We start from the raw sequence: 8,664 nt of genomic DNA on the forward strand, positions 1-8,664 counted from the left end.
CTACTTCCGAAAGAAATCGAAGAATTTCTTGTTCTTGGGAATCGTACAAGATCCATTCGTTCTTTTTTCTCTGACAGATGGTCAGAACTTCATCTGGGTTCGAATCCTACTGAGAGGTCCACTAGAGATCATAAATTGTTGAAGAAAGAACAAGATGTTTCTTTTGTCCCTTCCAGGCGATCGGAAAATAAGGAAATAGTTAATATATTCAAGATAATTACGTATTTACAAAATACCATCTCAATTCATCCTATTTCATCATATCCGGGATGTGATATGGTTCCGAAGGATGAACTGGATATGGACAGTTCCAATAAGATTTCATTCTTGAACAAAAATCCATTTTTTGATTTATTTCATCTATTCCATGACCGGAACAGGGGGGATACACGTTACACCACGATTTTGAATCAGAAGAGAGATTTCAAGAAATGGCAGATCTATTCACTCTATCAATATCTGGTGTATCATAAGGGATTTGCCATTTCTATTGATTCCTACAGATTGGATCAAAAACAATTCTTGAATGAGGTATTCAACTCCAGGGATGAATCGAAAAAGAAATCTTTATTGGTTCTACCTCCTATTTTTTATGAAGAAAATGAATCTTTTTATCGAAGGATCAGAAAAAAAAAATGGGTCCGGACCTCTTGCAGGAATGATTTGGAAGATCCAAAACCAAAAATAGTCGTATTTGCTAGCAACAACATAATGGAGGCAGTCAATCAATATAGATTGATCCGAAATCTGATTCAAATCCAATATAGCACCTATGGGTACATAAGAAATGTATTGAATCGATTCCTTTTAATGAATAGATCCGATCGCAACTTCGAATATGGAATTCAAAGGGATCAAATAGGAAATGATACTCTGAATCATAGAACTATAATGAAATATACGATCAACCAACATTTATCAAATTTGAAAAAGAGTCAGAAGAAATGGTTCGATCCTCTTATTTTTATTTCTCGAACCGAGAGATCCATGAATCGGGATCCTAATGCATATAGATACAAATGGTCCAATGGGAGCAAGAATTTACAGGAACATTTGGAACATTTCATTTCTGAGCAGAAGAGCCGTTTTCAAGTAGTGTTCGATCGATTACGTATTAATCAATATTCGATTGATTGGTCTGAGGTTATCGACAAAAAAGATTTGTCTAAGTCACTTCCTTTCTTTTTGTCCAAGTTACTTCTTTTTTTGTCCAAGTTTCTTCTCTTTTTGTCTAACTCACTTCCTTTTTTCTTTGTGAGTTTCGGGAATATCCCCATTCATAGGTCAGAGATCCACATCTATGAATTGAAAGGCCCGAATGATCAACTCTGCAATCAGTTGTTAGAATCAATAGGTCTTCAAATCGTTCATTTGAAAAAATTGAAACCCTTCTTATTGGATGATCATGATACTTCCCAAAAATCGAAATTCTTGATCAATGGAAGAACAATATCACCATTTTTGTTCAATAAGATACCAAAGTGGATGATTGACTCATTCCATACTAGAAAGAATCGCAGGAAATCTTTTGATAACACAGATTCCTATTTCTCAATGATATCCCACGATCAAGACAATTGGCTGAATCCCGTGAAACCATTTCATAGAAGCTCATTGATATCCTCTTTTTATAAAGCAAATCGACTTCGATTCTTGAATAATCCACATCACTTCTGCTTCTATTGTAACAAAAGATTCCCTTTTTATGTGGAAAAGGCCCGTATCAATAATTATGATTTTACGTATGGACAATTCCTCAATATCTTGTTCATTCGCAACAAAATATTTTCTTTGCGCGGCGGTAAAAAAAATATGCTTTTTTGGAGAGAGATACTATTTCACCAATCGAGTTACAGGTGTCTAACATATTCATACCTAACGATTTTCCACAAAATGGTGACGAAAGGTATAACTTTTACAAATCTTTCCATTTTCCAATTCGATCCGATCCATTCGTTCGTAGAGCTATTTACTCGATCGCAGACATTTATGGAACACTTCTAACAAAGGGACAAATAGTCAATTTTGAAAGAACTTATTGTCAACCTCTTTCAGATATGAATCTGTCTGATTCAGAAGGGAAGAACTTGCATCAGTATCTCAATTTTAATTCAAACATGGGTTTGATTCACACTCCATGTTCTGAGAAATATTTACCATCCGAAAAGAGGAAAAAACGGGGTCTTTGTCTAAAGAAATGCCTTGAGAAAGGGCAGATGTATAGAACCTTTCAACGAGATAGTGCTTTTTCAACTCTCTCAAAATGGAATATATTCCAAACATATATGCCATGGTTCCTTTCTTCGACAGGATACAACTATCTAAATTTGCTATTTTTAGATACTTTTTCAGACCTATTGCTGATACTAAGTAGCAGCCAAAAATTTGTATCCATATAAAACAAATAGATCATATATTAATATCAACATAGCATACCAATGTATCAAATATCAACACTAGATGTGAACAAAATCAGGGCAAGATTCATTAAAAATAACTGGATTAGCAGCCAACCAATGCCAAATATAGAGAAAAAATGATCCACAAATAACAACAGAAAGCAGCAAACGATTGTTAATTAAACAGAGCAGTAAATGATTGAGAGTGAAAATACATTTGATCTTTAATGTCTCACACCCAATCTACTTCAAATAAGCAAAAAACAACAGAAAATATTATCATATAACGAATATTTATAAGATAAATACTCGTTAGAAAAGAAAGTTAAAACACTCCTTATAATATATTTACTTCAATAAATGTATTACATATACATTTTTCATCAGTTCATAAAAAAAAACTGCTGTCATGTTGTTGTGTTGAATAATTAGGAAATTGTTTTTATTGAAACCAATATATATATCTATATATATAACAAAAATATGCTAAAGCAATGTATTTTTGTAGCAACAGAAGATATACAAAGCAGAAAAATATTTACTAATTGCTTAGTTTAAGTATTTATCTTCTATTGTTAACTATGTATATCATATGTAACCGGAATAAGACCTAGCAATGTACTTGGTTGTCATCTAAGTTATTACTGGATTTATTCAGAAGACAAAAAAAAAATAATGCCTTAAAATTGGAACTTACACAGAAAGGACAAAGAAGACACATATTAGAACAAACAAATAAAGAAATAAAAAACCAAAGACTTAATGATAGATTTGCATTACTTAAAGATGAAAGCGATTCATTATGAGACACACAAAGCAAATATTGAAAAGTGATGGGTAAGAATGACCACAAAATGTTCAAAGAACACTAATTTTGACGGAAAGAAATTACATCATCAATACCAAAGAACATTAATACCTTACCCATAAACAAACTATTAAATAATGGCATAAATCCAAAATAACTCGGGCAACATAAAAAACATCCAAATCTCTATTAACAGTCAGATGATCTATGTTTACAATAGAAGAGAAGTACATCATCATCACCAAATAAGAGTAAAGCTTTACAAAAAATATACTGTTAAAAGAAAAAAAAAAGTAATATATATATATATAAATATTGAAAATAACAGACACTAAACAACGATAGGATGAAAAAAATTTACAGAATACAAAATAGCATAATCATATAAACAAATAAACATCAAGTGATAAATAAATAAATAGAAAAATTGATATAACAAATCAAAATAACATCAGAAAGCAATACTTTTAAAAAAGTAATAAACATATGTAAGAAAAAAAAAATAGATTACCTCTATCAAAGAAGCACACTACACAAAACATATCTAATAGAACAACAAAAATTCCAGATGAAAGAAAACCAGATAGAACAACTGATTAGTGCATGAAAATGCACTCTAAATATTACTTTTGAATTATATAATATTTAAATATTTAAGCTTTAATCAAACAATTCCATTATTTTTATTGATGATATTTTTAATTGGAATTTATCTAGTTTTTGTTTAATTATTTACAGATGAAAGCAGTGTAAAAAGCTACACAAGAAAAAGCCATAAAAGCCATATTTTCAGCCGTTTCAGCCCATTGAGCCGCGTCAGCCCATCAAGCCGAGCCAAGCCGCTACATCAGTTCTCTCCGCGTGGGCCCCAGCTTTTCTGCGCTCCCCAACTCTCCCGTGCGCGCGTCTCCAAAACGGCCTCAGAGAAGCAGGCGCGTCCCTATCACTCCACAGCCAAGCACGTCCAACTCTCAGAAGTGTGGGTCCCGCGCCTGCTCATGCCAGCCTACTTCTCTCCTCTGCACGCGACAGCTGTCCTCCATTCTGACTCCGCGCCAACACGCTTCTCCCACTCCGCGCGCGACACGTGGCGCATTTTCTCCTCACTGCCAATCAAGCTTCGACACGTGTCCCTCCTGTGCTGAATCTGAATTCTTTTCCCAAAAATCAGAGCAAATTACCAGATTTCTTCCCAAATCAAATATATTATTTCTCCTAATTTATATGTAATTTTATTTTGTTTCCTTTTCTTTTGTAATTTTCTAGTTTTACTATTTATTTCCTTATTTGACAAGCAACCTTTGAACACTATAAATAGAGGGGTTGGCCTAAGGTTTTGAGAGGTTTTTATTCAGTTTTCTGTCGTCTTGCTGTCAGTCTCATATTTTCTCTCTAGAACTTGTGAGAATGTTTTGCAAGCTAGGCTAGAGTTCTCTTGGTGAGGTTAGAGATGAACTTCTGTTGAGTGACCCAATTTGGGGTTTTGATTCCTTGTGCTGTAAAGTTCAACATCTAAATGAATTAAATCTCATCTATTTTTCTATTACTTTTCAAAATATTGTGTGCCAATTTTTATATAAGTTCAGTCACACTTTTCTTATGTCATTATGCCATGCATTGTTTTGTTATTCAAATTATTTTACAAATTATCTTTTACTGCAATATTGTCAAATTGATATATTGTTGATTTTAGATAACTTGTAATGATAATATTTCTGGAGTCAATATAGAGATTTAATTTATTTGATTCTTTTATTTTGTGAATCAAAACTTGAATTGGTGAACGAGACATTAGGGATTCTCGACACCTTACCATTTTCACTACTCAATTCCTCCACACAAATTTCCTCCTTTCTATTTTATTTGCAACAAAATCTCAAAAACTCTTCTTTTTCTTTAATTCACTTGTTATTTATCTTTCTCATAGGCTTTTATTCTGTTAATCTTTCTTGTTTATTTGTTACCTCTATGTGGATACGACCGCCCTTCTGTGCTACAATTGACCGCTTGTGACCATCACTTTTGGGCGTTAATCAACAACCCAGCGGAAAAAACCGACCAGAAGAAAGGTATCAACAGAATGTCCAAAAGACAGTAAAAAACTACTAAAAGCCTAACGACAATAATATTTTGTAAACTGTAAGAAAACAAATGAACCAAAGGAGCATAAAATGTAATAGTTAAAGAACAAATATAAAATAAAGGCCAATATATATACACATTGGTACCCAAATAACGCTCAATAGTCGATACAAAATCCTGCAAAGAAACAGCAATCATAATCATGATTATAACACGGCAGATGTCGTAAAGCATGAATATCACCGCACATCAGAACCAATAAACGACTGACAGTTAAACATTATATTTTTGTTATACAGAAATGAAGCAGATGACATGTACGTGTCAAACTAAATGAAAAAAATAATAAAAATTTGTTAAAACAAACGAAAAGAAAAAAAGGAAAAAAAATTGTTAAAATATTAAAAAAAGACTGAAGAGACGAAGAACATAACAACATCAACCATAAAAGAAGAATATCAGTATCGAAAAGAACATCGTATAAAAATAAAAAATAAAATCCAAGGAAATAACAAAGCAGAGAGAAAACAAATTAAAAAAAATGTTTGAACAAAAAAAATTAATGAAAGAAGAAAAAAACGGAGGAAAAACTTTAAAAATTAAAAAAAAATTTGTGTAACGAAACACTAAAACAAAAAAAAAGTAGTGAGAACGGAAAAGAACCCAAAAAAACACAAAAAAATAACAAAGTAGAGAAAAAGAAAAATGAAGAAAATTTTTTTTGAAGAAAACCCTGAAGTATGAAAGAAGAAAAAAAATTAAAAGGGAAAAAATTTAAGAGAAGAGATCCCAAGAAACCAAAAAAAAAAAATTATGAGAGAAGAAATAGTGGAAAAACAAAAAGGATGTCAAAATAATTTTACTTCAGAGGCAAAGAAAGAGAAGAAATACCAAAACAGCAGAAAGAAAAGACTTGTAAAAAAAACAAAGGATTAGCATTTTTTGTTCGCAAGAGATAGTAGAAAAAAGCAAGGAAATCTAGTCCAGAAATGAAAAAAAAAAAAAGATGTAGAAGGTTGCAGATGGCAACAAACGGAAGAGAGAAAAGTTGCTCCAGAAACGAAGAAAAAAAATACAGATGTAGAAAGTTGTAGAAGGCAGCAAACGAAAAAAAAACACTCAATATGAGTGCAAATGACCAAAACAGTCAGAAGAAACCAAAACAAATGAAATTGAAATAAATGGCAATATAGTAACTGCACATTAAAAAGGACATAACGGAAATAAAAAATCAACTGAAGAAATAAGTAATGGTAAAATAAAAAAGACACTGTTCATTGTACTGTAGCATAAACAGTAAAACCATTCCTTTTCCTTTAGTATATGTATAATATGTGTAATTAACCCAAAAGAACAGCACATTGCAAACTTGATAGATGTTTCAAAATTGATTTTGTTTCGAATGGACGACTGGAAACTTGCGTTAAAAGCAAGTTTCATAAAACGACAGCAATCTTGTGAGTGATAAATGACGTGTCGTATCTCCAAAAACTTTTGGACGGTCATGTTATTAGCTCGAACGACAAAAGAGCTCAAACGAAAGATGCAAAGGTTCTCTTTAGAAATACGGCATATCATATTCCCTGAAACGTAAATAAACTTGTGAGCAATAAGCTACACGTCGTATTTTTGTTGAAGTCGTGGGCACTGGGTCGCATAATACATTTCGTTTCTCAACTTGAAAGACGTTAAAAATTCAAATAGCAGCCATCTCGTCATTTTACCAAATAGATAGATGACTATTGATACGGAACTTTATAAGGGGTTTCTCGTACATGCATACGAAATATTTAGATTTTTTTTTTAATTTAAATTACAACTCAAATTTTTTATTATAATATTTTCTCTTAAAAAATTTAAATTCTATTTTTTACAGTATTTTTTTATATAAATTTATTTTTTAATTTAAATTTTCAATTGCGAAAAACGAACCGTAGCACTAGTGTTTGAAAGCTCGTGGATAGAAACGGATTCCACCGATCCAAAGATAAACACCTTGTAGTCATCAGTACAACTACATGTTGATTAATTTGGATAGGCACAGGAGTTTTCTACTTTTATCTCTATTTTTCGCCTACTTTGATCTTAAAACCTCCAACTTCATTTTCTCCAAAAGCAGATAATTGCATTTTTTTTTTTGGTCAATTGCTTAGAAGATTCAACTCAAAGAGCATAAACTAATATGAATGAGTTTCAGACATTTTCTTCCTTTTTTTTGGATAAAATTATTTTAGTAACTTATAGCGAAACATGCTATTAATATCTTATGTTTTTATAATATCAAAACGATACTTCAACATTTTTAAAAACATCTTCTTGATACCCCAAAGTTGATTTTTTACATGTCAAAACCAACCTTCTTATTAATTAAATAGAAATTAATATTTTTTAAAAATATGAAAATATGTAAATGTTTTAAAATATTTAAAAGAAAATAACAAAAAATAAAAGATTTACTAATTTTTGCTTAATTACACAGAAGGGTACTAAGACCACTTTATGTCTCAAAAATGAGTTTTATGGTACTAAGAAAATGTTTTTAAAAATTTTAAGATACCGTTAAAATATTAAACACAAAATATAAAGAATATATTTTGCTATAATACAAAGTACATTTTATACATTTTTTCCTCGACGTTTTACTATCTTGTGTTGTTTGTTGATTAGTTTGTCGTTTATGTAACTTCGGCCCATCTTGTTTGGCCTTGGACGAGCCGGAAGGCCTACAGCACTACACTCAACACAACATGAGCCGACGTTTAAGATGAAACGACAATAAAAGTTTAAACAACAACGTTTTACTATCTTGTGTTGTTTGTTGATTAGTTTGTCGTTTATGTAACTTCGGCCCATCTTGTTTGGCCTTGGACGAGTCGGAAGGCCTACAGCACTACACTCGACACAACATGAGCCGACGTTTAAGATGAAACGACAATAAAAGTTTAAACAATAAACATCTTGTCGTTTTACCAATCCATTTAGGAACTTGATACGGTGTTTCCAACTTAATAGATAATTTCGCCAAAGGAAAAGCTAATAGAGATTGTGGATCTACAATCTTTATATATTGAAGATATTGAAAATTGTGATGAAATAAAAGGGGATGAATTCTTTGGCGAAATTATCTATTAAGTTGGAAACACCATTCTTCTTTCTCTCCATTTTTCCTTTGGCTAAATTATCTATTAAGTTAGAAACACCATATCAAGTTCCTAAATGGATTGGTATCTTCTTCTTCTTCTTCTTCTTTCTCTCCATTTTTCCTTTAGCGAAATTATCTATTAAGTTAGAAACACCATTCTTCTTTCTCTCCATTTTTCCTCTGGCGAAATTATCTATTAAGTTGGAAACACCATATCAAGTTCCTAAATGGAT

The sequence above is a fragment of the Morus notabilis genome, unplaced genomic scaffold (genome assembly GCF_000414095.1).
Source record: "Morus notabilis unplaced genomic scaffold, ASM41409v2 Scaffold262, whole genome shotgun sequence".
NCBI lineage: Eukaryota > Viridiplantae > Streptophyta > Magnoliopsida > Rosales > Moraceae > Morus > Morus notabilis.